At 40.6% G+C, this 14,830-nt stretch overlaps 1 long non-coding RNA gene and 2 other non-coding genes across 3 annotated transcripts in view; 2 read left to right on the plus strand and 1 right to left on the minus strand.

The window, feature by feature from the left end:
• Window positions 1–2,908: 2,908 nt before the first annotated feature.
• Window positions 2,909–2,980, plus strand: TRNAA-UGC (transfer RNA alanine (anticodon UGC)). Its single transcript has one exon. It is a non-coding gene; the product is annotated as a tRNA-Ala (tRNA).
• Window positions 2,981–6,268: 3,288 nt separating this feature from the next.
• Window positions 6,269–14,830, plus strand: part of LOC141584178 (uncharacterized) — a 46,489-nt gene continuing 37,927 nt past the window's right edge. The window contains exons 1-3 of the long non-coding RNA XR_012517117.1: window positions 6,269–6,841; window positions 7,054–7,121; window positions 9,153–9,218. This is a non-coding gene — a long non-coding RNA (uncharacterized LOC141584178). The remainder of the gene's footprint in view (window positions 6,842–7,053; window positions 7,122–9,152; window positions 9,219–14,830) is intronic.
• TRNAT-CGU (transfer RNA threonine (anticodon CGU)) lies at window positions 7,843–7,916 on the minus strand. The gene has a single exon. It is a non-coding gene; the product is annotated as a tRNA-Thr (tRNA).

Here is a 14,830-nt window from a genome sequence, read left to right on the forward strand (position 1 = left end):
CAGCCTCTCTGGCAGCCAAACTGGGTGATGTCCTGGCTTACCAGCAAGGGTGGGAGGTTTGGGGAGAAAGAGAATTAAGCCCATATGCTGCTGCACCTGTGCAGGGCTGACCCAGAGAACTACAAGTTCAGAAAGAATGAGTTCCTATCATCTTCCACTTACCTCTCCACCTGGCCGAGTCTGGGGGGTTCCATTCCTAGTTAATCCTGCTCAGTCACAGTTGTGAGTTGTGGGACTGTGTCTTCACACTAATTCCTAGCTCTCAAACTGCCCCTGTGTGAAATTTTTTCAACTTCTGTTCTTTTTCAAAATATCTGCACCCTTTCTTGTTCTCTACCTTAATTCACTGCTGAAAGTGAATTCACGTAGTCTCCCTCTTACCCACTTTCCTGATACAAAGCACTTTCTGGCAGTGCTAGCAGGCTGATCTCAAACGAGGTTTCCCGTGTAACGCAGGAGCTAAGATGTGTTAGTCTGTTTTCCCAGTGGAACAAGGAACTACCTGAGATTGGGTGATTTATGAAGAGGTTTAAATGGACTCGCAGTCCCACATGCTTAACAGGAAGAATGACTGGGAGGCCTCAGGGAACCCACAATCAGAGCAGAAGGTGGTGGGGAAGCTGGCACATCTTCCGATGACAGACGAGGAAAGGCGGGTGGAGGAGGTGCCACACACATTTAAACGACCAGATCTCCAGATCTGATGTCACTATCAGCAGAATAGGAAGGGGGAAACTGCACCCAGGACCCCATCACCCCCCGCCAGGCCCCTGCTCCAGTTCCAGGTGAGCTTTGGGCTGGGACACGGATGCAAAGCACATCACAAGACTTCTGTCAAGGACAGGACACCTTATGTTGCATAATTTTTTAAAAAGCAGGATTATTTTATGATTTTTGTCCTTACTCTATGGAGAAAGAAAAGAAAGAGCCAGAAAATTTAACAGTGCAAATTTATTTTTGAAACAGTTTATTAGTAAAATATTTTGTGGTTGCTTAACCCAGGTACTGCTGCATAAACTGAACCATGGACAGCACACTAAAGAAACATAAGTTTAAACTCTCTAGGAGGCCAGCTAGTGGCCATCCTCTCTAAAGCCCAAATTGCATCTGCACTGAGACAAACGTTGCTGCTTCAAAACAACCAAAATTGGGAAGATAACTGAAGTCCAGAAGCATATTCTCTCTCTTCTGACTCCTCTTCTATTAATATGGTGGATACATTCTTTAATGTACAAAGGCTTTCAAATATAAACAGAAATAGCTGCTACTGTTTGTACTTTGCCTAATATACAAGTAATTTAAAAAATAGTAACATACTGTTTTCACAATATATTAAAAATCACCTTTATTTTCCTCACACATTTAAATGTTTGTTTTAATGTACACATAAAAATTCAGGTCTAAGATGTCAAATTATTTTAGTTTTAAATGCTAGAAACACATTATTACTGTGTTATCGTTAGAAAATGAAACAGCAGGGCCAGGTGCGGTGGCTCACACCTGTAATCCCAGCACTTCGAGAGGCTGAGGCAGGTGGATCACGAGGTCAGGTGTTCAAGACCAGCCTGGCCAAGATGGTGAAACCCCCATCTCTACTAAAAATACAAAAAAACAGCCAGGCGTGGTGATGTGCACCTGTAATCCCAGCTACTGTGGATGCTGAGGCAGAGAATTGCTTGAACTCGGGAGGCAGAGGTTGCAGTGAGTGGAGATGGAGTCACTGCACTCTAGCCAGGGTGACAAAAAAAGAAAATAAAGAAAGGGAAGAGTAATGTATTCATCAACACCTTAATCAGCAGTTCTCCAACTTAAGCATGAAGCAGAACCACCCTCAGGCTTATAAAACACAAATTATTGAGCCCTACCCCACAGTCGCTGACTCACAGGTCTGGAGTAGGCCCAGAGAATTTGCAATTTTAATAAGATCTTAGGTGATGCTGATGCTGTTCTGAGGACCACATTTTGAGATCCACTCCCTGACACTGAAATCTGTTTCTCACATTTTGTAACGGAGATTTATACTTCAAGATTCACAGTTCTCTCATACTTTTTATTCAACAGGATACAGATTTACTCACCCAATCTTCTGAGTGTAATTATTCTTCTTAGATCAGGATGAGGGTTGGTCTGTGGATAATTCCAAGCCCAAAACCTGAGACTGGGTTTTGTTGTTGTGGTGGTGGTTTGTTTGTTTTTTGATGGAGTCTGACTCTGTCGCCCAGGCTGGAGTGCAGTGGCGTGATCTTGGCTCACTTCAACCTCGCCTTCCAGGTTCAAGAGATTCTCCTGCCTCAGCCTCCCAAGTAGCTGGGACTGCAGGCACCCGCCATCATGCCCAGCTAATTTTTGTATTTTTAGTAGAGACGGGGGTTCATCATGTTGGCCAGGATGGTCTCGATTTCTTGACCTCATGATCCTCCAACCTTGGCCTCCCAAAGTGCCAGGATTACAGGTATGAGCCACAGCACCTGGCCAGAGATGGGTACTTCTTACAAGATGAATCGATCCCAGTCCTCTACCGCACTGAACTGGCTCCTCATTACAGTTAGACTTTGTGTAATACATCAGGAAATTTCCCAGTGGTTTGCTGTAACCATCTATGGCTCTACTTTTTTTATTCTGGCCATTTCAAATGACTCTGAATCTGAATGACTCATATACATAATCCTGCTTGGATAAAAGCCGGTTTTGCAACCACTTGTTCTGTGTGGGGCCTGGCGAGTTTCCAATTACTCTAAAGGACTTAGTGACATTGATTTACATAAATCTTCTTTCTCACATTCCCAACCGGCAAAATTCACACAATTCTTACACAACAAACTATTTAAAACTTACTTTAGGAGGGGGGGAAAATCGAATACAGTATATTTTACAAAAACAATTTTTGGTACCACATCTTAACATCTCTGGGGATGTAGCTCAGTGGTAGAGCACATGCTTTGCATGTATGAGGTCCCGGGTTCGATCCCCGGCATCTCCACTAGGTGTTGAAGTTTTAGTGCTGATTCTTGCTCAGTGGATGTGCTATCGAGCAAAGCTATTGCTCACAATTATTGCTAAGGTCTCTCAGGCCCTGGTGCAGTTACTCCTTTTCTGGAAAGCGGGAGGGGTAAGAAAGGAGGTTAGGCAGAAAAAAATCATTCATTTTGTTTCCACTCTGCCCTTTGTTTTTTCAACAGCTCTTTTTTCTTTTTTCACAGTGCTTCTAGGTTTCCAGCTTAAAACCAAGTATTTTATTTTTAATTCCTTCTATTTTAAAAGTGATCATATTTAAAGATAACTGTTGAATAGAAAGAACCTTACTGGTAAAAGTGGGTAAAAAATATGACAATGTCTTTTTCTTTTTCTTTTTTTTTCTTTGGAGACAGAGTTTAGCTCTGTCGCCCAGGCTGGAGTACAGTGGCATGATCTCGGCTCATTGCAACCTTTACCTCCCTGGTTCAAGCAGTTCTCTTGCCTCAGCCTCCTGAGTAGCTGGGATAATAGGCATCTGCCACCATGACCAGCCAGCTTTTATTTATTTATTTATTTATTTATTTATTTATTTATTTTTAGTAGAGACAGGATTTCACCATGTTGGCCAGACTGCTCTTGAACTCCTGACCTCAGGCAGTCCCTCCACCTCTGCCTCCCAAATGCTGGGATTACAGGTGTGAGCCACAGCACCCAGCCGGTATGACTCATTTCTAAGTGGGTGGCTGTGTGCAACTAACGAGGTGACCTGGAGAAATTCTAGGCAAAGAAGGGTCTTTAGCTAACTGGAGAAAGTTGGTTAGGAATGTTTATGAAGAGGGGGAAAGTCAACAGCTTTTATTAGCGTCTCCTTAGTTCTTTTTGTAAAATAGAAAACACCTGCAATAAACACAGGCCAAGAAGTGGTGTTCTCTAAAATAATATGCTGAGAAAATTTGCTCTTGGAAATCATATCAGCATCATATCATATCAGTAAGAATGGACCATTCCATTACTGCCTAGATTATCTGAGCCCCGTGGTCTGACAAATTTGACTTTGACACTCACTTTGACTATGACCTTGACATAAAACTTCAGACTTAATTTCCAACCAAGTCCAAAATTTCATTAAGGGTCGTCAGGCACATCTGTCAATATTAATCTTAACTCTGTATTTCAAGAAAACAGGATCTGAATCCTCTTCTCAGCTCAGGCCTGATGTTAACTGCTGTACTCATAGCCCTGCTTTGCTTTGATTCCATCAAGATGCTGCTTCATTTGAATTGAATAAAACCAAACTAAAGGCCACTGTCTCCCAAATTCTATAATAATTCTGTCTCTTGCTTTGTTTAGTGAAAGTCTGCACGTTTTTAGACGGAGTCTTACTCTGTCTCCCAGGCTGGTGTGCAATGGCTCCATCTCGGCTCACTGCAATCTCCACCTCCAGGTTCAAGTGATTCTCCTGCCTTAGCCTCCTGAGATAGCTGGGAATACAGGTGTATGCCACCATACTTGGCTAATTTTTTGTATTTTTAGTAGAGACACGATTTCACCATGTTGGTCAAGCTGGTCTCAAACTCCCGACTTTGTGATCTGTTGGCCTTGGCCTCCCAAAGTGCTGGGATTACAGGCATAAGCCACCATGGCCAGCCAAGTCAGCACTTCGATTTACATTTCTCCGTTGCCTAAGCAAGGATTAAATTAAATTTTTATGTGTTAAGATTGAGCAATCGAGGTCTATTTAGTATTTTGAATCTAGAAGCTAAATATAAATACTGTGAGGTTAAGAGGCTAAGAAACAGGAGCTGGTTTTTTGATAAAAATAAATTAAAATTAATGTTTTTGAAGTTAGTAGAGGGAAGGCCTTTTTAAGGCACACAAAAAACTTAATGAATAAAAATGTTAATTCATTTGTATAGGTCAAATTTAATATAATCTTTTGACAAACTGAAAAACCAGGAATAAACTGTAAGCATATCTTGAGTGCATATAAAAATAAAAATTATTAAAAATAAATAAGGAGCTCCTTATTTATTAATCAATTTGCAAAAAAAAAAAAATTAGAAAGTAAGTACCAGTGTCTTTTGTTTCTTTGTTTTGAGACTGAATTTTGGTATTGTTGCCGAAGCTGGAGCACACTGGCGCAATCTCAGCTCACTGCAACCTCTGACTCCCGGGTTCAAGTGATTCTCCTGCCTCAGCCTCCCGAGTAGTTGGGATTACAGGTGCACACCACCACACCCAGCTAATTTTTTTGTATTTTCAGTAAAGACGGGGTTTCTCCATGTTGGTCAGTCTGGTCTCGAATCCCTGACCTCAGGTGATCCACTTGCCTCGGCCTCCCAAAGTGCTGGGATTACAGGAATGAGCCACTGCACCCGGCCGTTTTTTAAATTTAACCAAAAAGTTGGATGAAGGTGGAACCTGTATCAGACAACTCTGACTGTTGAATACATTAACCCACAGGAAGTACCTAACTGGGTAAATGACAGGTGGTGTTTCAATAAAAAAAAATAAATTGCGAGTGCCATTTATTTTGACTTAAAATATTTTGAACAAGGGAACAATATGTTTTGTTTGAAACTCATTAGCTGATGGTACTTGATCTGAATTCACTCATAAATCATAGTATTATAGATAGATCTATACTTCAACTGGAAGAAAGAAGGAAAGAAAAGAAGGGAGGCCGAGGCGGGTGGATCACGAGGTCGAGAGATCGAGACCATCCTGGTCAACATGGTGAAACCCCGTCTCTACTAAAAATACAAAAACTAGCTGGGCATGGTGGCACGTGCCTGTAATCCCAGCTACTCAGGAGGCTGAGGCAGGAGAATTGCCTGAGCCCAGGAGGCGGAGGTTGCGGTGAGCCGAGATGGCGCCATTGCACTCCAGCCTGGGTAACAAGAGCGAAACTCCGTCTCAAAAAAAAAAAAAAAAAAAAAAAAAAAAAAAAAAAAAAAAAAAAAGGAAATAAAGAAGGGAGGAAGGAAGAAAGGAAGCACAGAAAGAAGCAACGAAGGAAAGAGGGGGAAGAAGACTAATGTGTCTCAAACTTCAGAGGTAGAGGAGTTGTTCTTTCTCTTTCTCTAAGCTCTATCAGGCTTCTACTCTGCAGTGTCCATTATATCATCACAGTGTTTGACGCTGTATTTTCCACTGGGAAACTCCAAATGAAATTTTTCTGTCATTGAGGCTTTCCGAAGTCAGGCTTAATATAAAACCTAATTTCATCGTCCAGTTTGTTAATAATTTTTTATTTGGATTATTGGAATTTGTTTCTGAAGAAGGAAGGAAGGGAGGGAGGAAGGGCCAATGAATAAATAAAATAGCAACCGGATGAACAAATGAACAAACTTGTTTGAAGAAAATTTCATAGTTGTTTAAGCCTTATTATGCTCTAAAATCTCCACAAAATTCGTCTGTTTCTGTTGATTTGTAACCCCCAGTACCTCAGAAGGTGACTCTATTTCAAGGTAAGATCCTTAAAGAGGTAATTAAGTTAAAATGAGGTCACTAGGGTGTGTCCTTACGCCATGTGACTGATGTCATTATAAAAAGAAGAGGTTGGGAGAGACACACGAAGGCAAAAACACTGAGAAGAAAGCCAACTGCAAGTCAAGGAGCAAGGCCTTAGAAGACATTCCCTCTGATGACGCTGCGATCTCAGATTTCTAGCCTCCAGAATGGTGAGAAAATAAATTTCTGTCGTTTAAGCCACCCAGTCTGTGGTACTATATTATGACCGTCCTGATAAATGAATACAGTCCTCAATGCAATCCAGGAAGTAATTTTTGAAAATCATACATGTTACTGTTGGAAAAAGCGGCTCATTCATTTTGTTTCCTGTTCTCTTCAGGTCCCAGGAAAAGCAGAAGTCTGACTTTGTCAGGTGTGTATTCAGCAAACATTCCCACTTCCTTTTGGTTGATACTCTGTATTGGATGAACTGGAAGCTAAATCAATCAAGGAGAGGTTGTGTTAGTCTTATCAATGTCAAGAAATAAAATATGTTCCCTTTCCCTAAAACACCTTATTTTTTTCTGAACATTCATTTGTGACTTAATGTTTATTGATTTATGAAAGTCATGGATTTTTTTTCAGTGGCACATGGATATCCAAGAACTTAAGGAGGTCAGGGAGAATCTCAAAAGAATATGCAAACATTGTCCGTAAGTATGTGTGTGTGTCTGTGTGTTTATAGACAAAAGGTTTTTATTAGATAATTTAATGAGTTCATGTGCCATACAATTTTTAAGAACTATTATTCTAAATCACACTGGATATTGTTCATTTTTATAAATAAGATTATCTGTTACTTGAGACTTTGACTTAATTAACTTTGACTTAAGCAACTGAGAAATATTGGATTTAAATCTTAGGTTATTTATCGGCTATAAGATTTGGGCAAATTATTTTATTTCTTTTTGATACATCGTTTTTTAATCTGTAAAATGCGCATAATATTTACTTCAGTGAATATTCTAGAAATTAAAAGTATGTGAGAAAATACATAAAGTGCAACTTAGTAAATGTTCCATAAATACCGTTTTTCATCCATGTAGAATTTAAGTAAGATTACTTGGAGTTTGAGAAGCCAGAATATATTTTTTAATGTTTTGAATTAAACGTTTTACAATTTTATTTTAGAGATTTTTAAATCCATAATTGAACTTGAACCCCCGAGTTTGGTTAAATTCCAATATAACTGATAGATCATCAGAAACTAACGGTCTTTGAGGATGCAGGTGGAATGAGGAGATATTGGAGAGATTAAAGCTCTATGCAGTGAATCTAACATTGTGATTAAGGACTGTAGACTACAAAATTGTGATAATTTGACAAAAACAGATGGGCCTTTTTGAGATGGGAAAGGGGGGAAAAAACACCTCAAGGCCCCGCTGGGATTCGAACCCAGGATCTCCTGTTTACGAGACAGGCGCTTTAGCCAACTAAGCCACAGAGCCAGCTGCGCAGGCCCTGTGGCTTCTTTTATGACCGAATTACCGTTAATTAGGCGAAAAGTTGTGTGGCCAGTTAGAGCTACTGTGTATCCAAATACATGGGCTTTGTGGTAAAGCAGACTGCTGAAAGAAGTTGTAGAAATTAGACTCCCTTCGAGTCCAACAAAACACACCCCAACTCACACAGTCACTTAGGAACTGTGCTTAGATCAGTGCCAGCGCGTCCCGGAGGCGGATCAAGCCGTGAAACAGGAGGTGGAGAGGAGCTGCGGCCCCGCGCGGAGAGGCGTCGGTCTGCAGAGGGGCGCGCGGCGCCTGCGTCCTCAGGCCCTGGGGGATCCCCAGTCACCCAGTCACGGGATTCTAAAAGTGGATCACACGGACTCGCAGGAAAGCAAAAGCTCCTAACGCGTTTAGACCCTGCAAACAGCCACCAGGTCTCACTGCTCTGCAGAAGGCGGGCGGCGGCCGGGGGGCGGCCTGGGTGGGGCTCACCTCGCGGGTTTGTGTTTCAAATCCAAAGCGCCTTTGCCTGCTTGCGGCCCGTGTTCCCACGGCCCCGGGGAGGGGCTCAAACTCCGATGGGAACCAGATGGGGAGGCCTCGCCGGGGAGGGTCATTCCTAATTCCGCCTTCCTCATTTCGGCCCTTCAAGTGTCAGTTAGATGTTTCCTAATATCTTCCTTATGGGTATTTATACACTTCCAAGTTTAGAGGTACACGTGCAGGTATGTCACAGAGGTAAACGTGCCGTGGGAATTTGTCGTGCTGATTATTTCATCACCCAGGTATTAAGCCTAGCACGTTATTTCTCCCCATCCTCCTCCTCCTTCCAACGACCACCCTCTGAGAGGCCCCAGTGTGCGTTGCTTCTCCTCTATGTGTCTGTATGTTCTCATAACTTAGGCCCCACTTATAAGTGAGAACCTGCTGCATTAGGTTTTCTGTTCCTGCGTTAGTTTGTTAAGGTTAAAGGCCTCCAACTCCATTCATGTCCATGCAAAGGTCTTGATCTCATTCTTTTTATGGCTGCGTAGTATTTCACGGCGTCTATGTACCACATTTTCTTTATCTAGTCTATTATTGATAGGCTTTTAGATTGATTCCATGTCTTCGCTATTATAAATAGTGCTGCAGTAACCACACATTTGCTTCTGTCTTTACAATACAATGATCTATATTCCTTTGGGTGTATACCCAGTAATGAGATCCTGACTTGAATGCTATTTTTGTCTTTAGGTCTTTGAAGAATCGCTGCAGCGTCTTCCACAGGGTTGGACTAATTATTCCTCCCACCAACAGTGTGTAAGCATTTCTTTGTCTCCTCAATCTCACCAGCATCTATCATTTTTTGACTTTTTAATAGACACCTGACAGGTGTGAGGTGGTATCACACTGTGGTTTTGATTTGCATTTCTCGAATCATCATGATGTTGAGGCTTTTTATGTATGATTATTGGCCGTATGTATGTCTTCTTTTGAGAAGTGTCTGCTCACGTTCTTTGCCTACGTTTTAATAGGGTTTTTTTTTTTCTTATAAACTTGTTTAAGCTACTTATAGATGTTGGATATTAGACCCTTATCAGATGCATAGTTTATAAAAATTTTTCTTCATTCTGAAGATTGTATATTTGAGACTTTTTTTTTTTTTTTGCTGTGTAGAAGCATTTTAGTTTAATTTGATACAATTTGTTATTTTTTCTTTTGTTACAATTGCTTTTGGCATCTTTGTCGTAAATTTTTGCCTGTGCCTATGTCCTGAATAATATTGCCTAGGTGGTCTTCCAGGGTTTTTACAGTTTGTGGGTTTTATACTTAAGTCTTCGATTTATCTTGAGTTAATTTTTGTATATGGTGTAAGGAAAGTGTCCAGTTTCAATATTCTGCATATGGCTATCCGGTTATCCCAGCACCATTTATTGAATAGGTGATCTTTTCCTCATTGCTTGTTTTTGTCCAGTTTGTTGAAGATCAGATAGTTGTAGGTATGCAGTCTTATTTCTGGGTTTTCTATTCTGTCCCTTTGCTCTAACATGCCCTTCGGCTACTGTAGCTCTGTATTACGGTTTGAGGTCGGGTAGTGTAATGGCTTTAGCTTTGTTCTATTTCGTAGGATTGCCTTGCCTATTTAGGAGTTACTTTAGTTCCACATGTATTTTAAAATAGTTTTTTTTTCAAGTTCTGTGAAGAAAGTTAATGGTGCTTTAATGGGAATAACATTGAATCTATAAGTTACGTTGGGCAGTATGGGCGTTTTAATGATATTGATTATTTCTGTCCATGAGAATGGCGTGCTTTTATATTTGTGTATTTTTTTCTTATTTCTTGGCTGGTGTCAAAGGTTGCTTTATCCTGTTCAGGTGAGAAGTCATTAAAATACACTTACTTTCATAATGTATTTATTGAGAAATCTTTATTATCTTTGTGTGAGCAAAATTCTTTTGTGATTTGAAGGTAATTTTTGAAAACTTTTATAATTCTGTTTCCATTGTAGGCATCATTTAGTAAAATATTTTATTTTACTTTATTTTATTTTATTTTACTTTAGGGCCTGGGATACATGTGCAGAATGTGCAGGTTAGTTACACAGGTATACATGTGCCATGGTGGTTTGCTGCACCTGTCAACCTGTCATCTAGGTTTTAAACCCCGCAGGCATTAGGTATTTGTGCTAATGCTCTTCTTCCCCTTTCTCCTCAATCCCCTGACAGGCCCTAGTGTGTAATGTTTCCCCCTCTGTGTCCATGTGCTCTCATTGTTCAACTCCCACTTATGTGTGAAAATATGCAGTGTTTGGTTTTCTGTTCCTGTGTTAGTTTGATGAGAATGATGGTTTCCAGCTTCATCCATGTCCCTGCAAAGGACATGAACTCATTCTTTTTTATGGCTGCATAGTATTTCATGGTGTACATGTGCCACATTTTCTTTATCTAGTCTATTATTCATGAGCATTTCGGTTGGTTCCAAGTCTTTGCTATTGCAAACAGTGCTGCAATAAACATACATGTGTATATGTCTTTATAGTAGAATGATTTATAATCCTGTGGGCATATACCCAGTCATGTTATTGCTGGGTCAAATGGTTTTTCTGGTTCTAGAAATCACCACACTGTCTTCCACCACGGTTGAATTAACGTACACTCCCACCAACAGTGTAAAAGTGTTCCTATTTCTCCACATCCTCGTCAGAATCTGTTGTTTCCAGACATTTTAATGATTGCTATTCCAAGTGGTGTGAGATGGTATCTCATTGTCATTCTGATTTGCATTTCTAATGACCAGTGATGATGAGCTTTTCTTCATATGTTTCTTGGCCACATAAATGTCATCTTCTGATGAGCTGTTTTTTCATGTTTGTTGGCCCCATAAAGGTCTTCTTTTGAGAAGTATCTGTTTGTATCCTTTGACCACTATTCGATAGGGTTATTTGTGTTTTTTTTTTCTGTATGTTTATTAAAATCTATATTTTGGTAAAAATAGGCCTGAATTTGTTCTGAGAATTTCAAAATAGGCATGAGTTTTGTCTGAGAATTTGTCTTTCTAACAAAGTGCAGATACTACAGCACATGGTAATACAAGGTCACTCTCTTTGACTCCCAACGTAGAAATGGCAAGTATTAAATACGTTTACAGTGATGATAAGCAAACGTCGTGTGCACTAAGTTAGACGTCTACCTCTGCTATTCCTCCCCCAAATCCTGCAAGGCTAGTAACATTCTCCACACTTTTTCGATTAAGACACGATGAGCAAAGATTCTACTCAGAAATAGATTTTAAAACTTGCTAAGGTAGTGGGTCAAGTAGACAAGCGACAGAGACAATGCCCCTCCCACCGTCTGACACTCGTTTTCATCAGAGAGAAATCAGCGTATCATTATTTCTTCCCACGGCCCATGCTTTCTTGTCCCTAGCTTTAAGTAATTGGGTGTACTTCCTCCTCTGCACGCTACATGTTGGTATCACTAAGTATCTCTTTTGCTCAGGAGATGGTCTTTAAGCTGATACCTGATTTTGGCCATAAACTCTCTCCTCAAACTTCTCACTTTTTCCTCTGCTCCCCAGTTTCCCTTCATTCTGGCCACAGTTGCTGGGTAGGCTCAGTAGCCAGGACAACTTTTAAGTAATAAAAGAAGGAACTGACATTGTAGAAATCCAAGCTAAATGTAAGAAAACACATCCTGCTTCTGGAAAACCCTTCCTAATACAGTCTGGTGATTTTCATCTGGAGTCCACTCCGTGCGTGCAGATGCTGGCGCATGGCTCTTTCCTCCCTGTCCTACTCTTTGCCACTCTTGTCCGCCCCAGCACAAGGATTCATCTGTGACACTTCCCTAGCACAGTGAGTCATTTCGTGATTGATACTTGGCAATCCTCTCCTCTCACAATGTAAGCCGTAGGAGGACAGGCAGCTCGCTTCTTTGTCTTTGAAATCTAAGTGCTCAGTACAGTACTGGATGCAAAGCTGGTGCTTAGTGACTTTTAGAATAAATGAATGCTATTAAATTCAACGCAGAAAATTTCTAATTGTGCAATATAACATAGTTCTCATATTTGAATGTATGTGATTACAGACTTTTATTGAAGCAACTATGTCTGTGGTCCTTTTCTAGACACTGTAGAACATCCAAAGTGTGTGCGAGTGTGTGCATCCTTAGAGAGAAAAAGCTTGTAATCTTACAACTGATACTATTCACTAATTGTCATACAAGATAAACGGTAGAAGTGCCATTGGCGAAATGTAAAGGTAGCGGGAGAGAATAAGATTACTTTTTTTTTTAAAGTAAACTCTTGAAATCATGATGTTTTCTTCACTCTGTTACACGGAACTCAAAAAATGACCAAGAAGAAAGTGAAGTGTGCCACTGTGTGCAGTTTAGTCACTGAAAGATTCATTCACCCTTTCACGTGTCTTTGTTTCTGGAGCATTTGTCATGTGCCAGGCTTTGTGCTAGATAAATTACCACACAAGTCTATGCTGAATCTCTCCATTGCCCCTCCTAACCCATGTCCCCACTCCACAGGAGGCTGAGCTGTGTGGGCCACACTCTTGGGCCTTCTTACTCCCTGTTCCACGTGGTTCAGACAGCAAGGAGCCCCTCCTAAGAGGGAAGAGGAAGGTCAGATATTCCTTCTGCAGCCTCCCTCTGGACAAGGTCTTCTCAGCCTGGCTCTGTCCTTTGACTCTAAGCCTGTCAATGTCTTTCCCAGAAAACTCTCTTTTTCCAGGTTCCAGTAACTTCTCCCTCCCCTCACGCTTTACGGACCAGGGCTGTTAGCAGCTCCACTTTCCCTTGAAGTTTTCCTAGACGCCACTGAAACCTTCCTAGAGTCTCTTCTCAAACCGTTCTAAAATTCCTCAGATTTTAGTTTCCATCTGTTCCCTATTCATCCTGTGATACAAGAAAACTCTTTGTAGTTTTGCCAGGTTTTCCTCCACGGCAACTCCCTCATTTGGGTCAAAGATTAACATGTTGGAATAAGCGTGAAGATTAATGCGTTGGAATAAGCATTTCAAGTGTCAGAATAAGACTCTTTGGAATGAGGGCAAACATCAAATTCTGATGAGGCCTTTGTCCAGAATGAACAAAAGAGCTTTCCACAGGAATATTTCCATTATAGTCTGGGAAGGACATCAAAAACCCAACTTCCAATTTGTCATAATAGGGTTCATTTTGCCCAGAATTTTATCTTTTCTAGAAGTCTGAAATCCGCTTAAGACAACTGGGAGTCATTGGTAAAGTCATTTCTAAAATTTAAGCGTCTCACAGCATACCATAAACACATGTTTATTGCATGTCGTGCCATGGAGAAATTATCGTTTTTAATGTACTGGTAGACTAAAATATACATACTTGTAGCTCAGAATAGGCATGCTTCTAATGTTTCTTCATTCATTTTTTTGTCATGAATACTTGAAAGGTTACATTTTTTTATAGCACTACACATTTTCAATCAACAACTGTGTGTGTGATGCATTTCTTTATTTCTCAATTTGGTGAGAGCCAGATCTCTTTCCAAGGTTATGCCAAATGTCAGTGGTTAGAATCCCTATTTCCTGGCTTAAACTGTTCTCTGTTACTTGCCTCTCAAAGACTAAGACTGGTTTAAATAGTTATGAAAGTAACATATATATATATATATATATGTTTTCAAAATAAAAACACCTGGCATCTGTTCATACATAAAGTTCTAAGTAGTAACCACTCACGCTGCAGTTTACTACTGTTTACAAGCACCTTCGTGGACTTTTCTCAGTTGAGCCTCAGAACAACCCTCTAAAGTCAGAGAGGGCCAGTCATGGTAGCTCAGGTCTTTAATCCTAATGCTTTGCAAGGCCGAGGTGGGTGGGTCACTTCAGGTCAGGAGTACGTGACCAGCCTGGCCAACCTGGTGAAACCCTGTCTCTACTATAAATACAAAAATTAGCCGGGCAGGGTGGTGCATGCCTGTAATCCCAGCTACTCAGGAGGCTGAGGCTGGAGAATCACTAGAACTTGAGAGGCGGAGGCTGCAGTGAGCTGAGATCACACCATTGCACTCCAGCCTGGGGGACAAGAGTGAAACTCCATCTCAACATTAAATACAAACAAAAATAAAGTCAGACAGAGATACTCAGATTATTGGTCTAATATTTACTAGAGTGATTGTATAACGCACTGATTAAAATTAAGTGCTGAGTTAGTGATAAAGCAGGTATTTTGAAAATTGTGTAATACCTTTTTATTATGGGTAGCTATGATACTCTAATATTTTTGTTGCTGCTGTTTGTTTTGTTTTAGTACTGGTTAGAAAGTAAAACATTAGAATAAGTTGTTGGGGAATCTTATGGAATTGCTGACATGTCAGAAAAATACTCTTCAAATCACCGAGTCAAGAAAGCAAAATGCAATTCAATTTCTCTGGACCCACTGAGCCAT

Source organism: Saimiri boliviensis, chromosome 4, assembly GCF_048565385.1.
Source record: "Saimiri boliviensis isolate mSaiBol1 chromosome 4, mSaiBol1.pri, whole genome shotgun sequence".
Lineage (NCBI taxonomy): Eukaryota > Metazoa > Chordata > Mammalia > Primates > Cebidae > Saimiri > Saimiri boliviensis.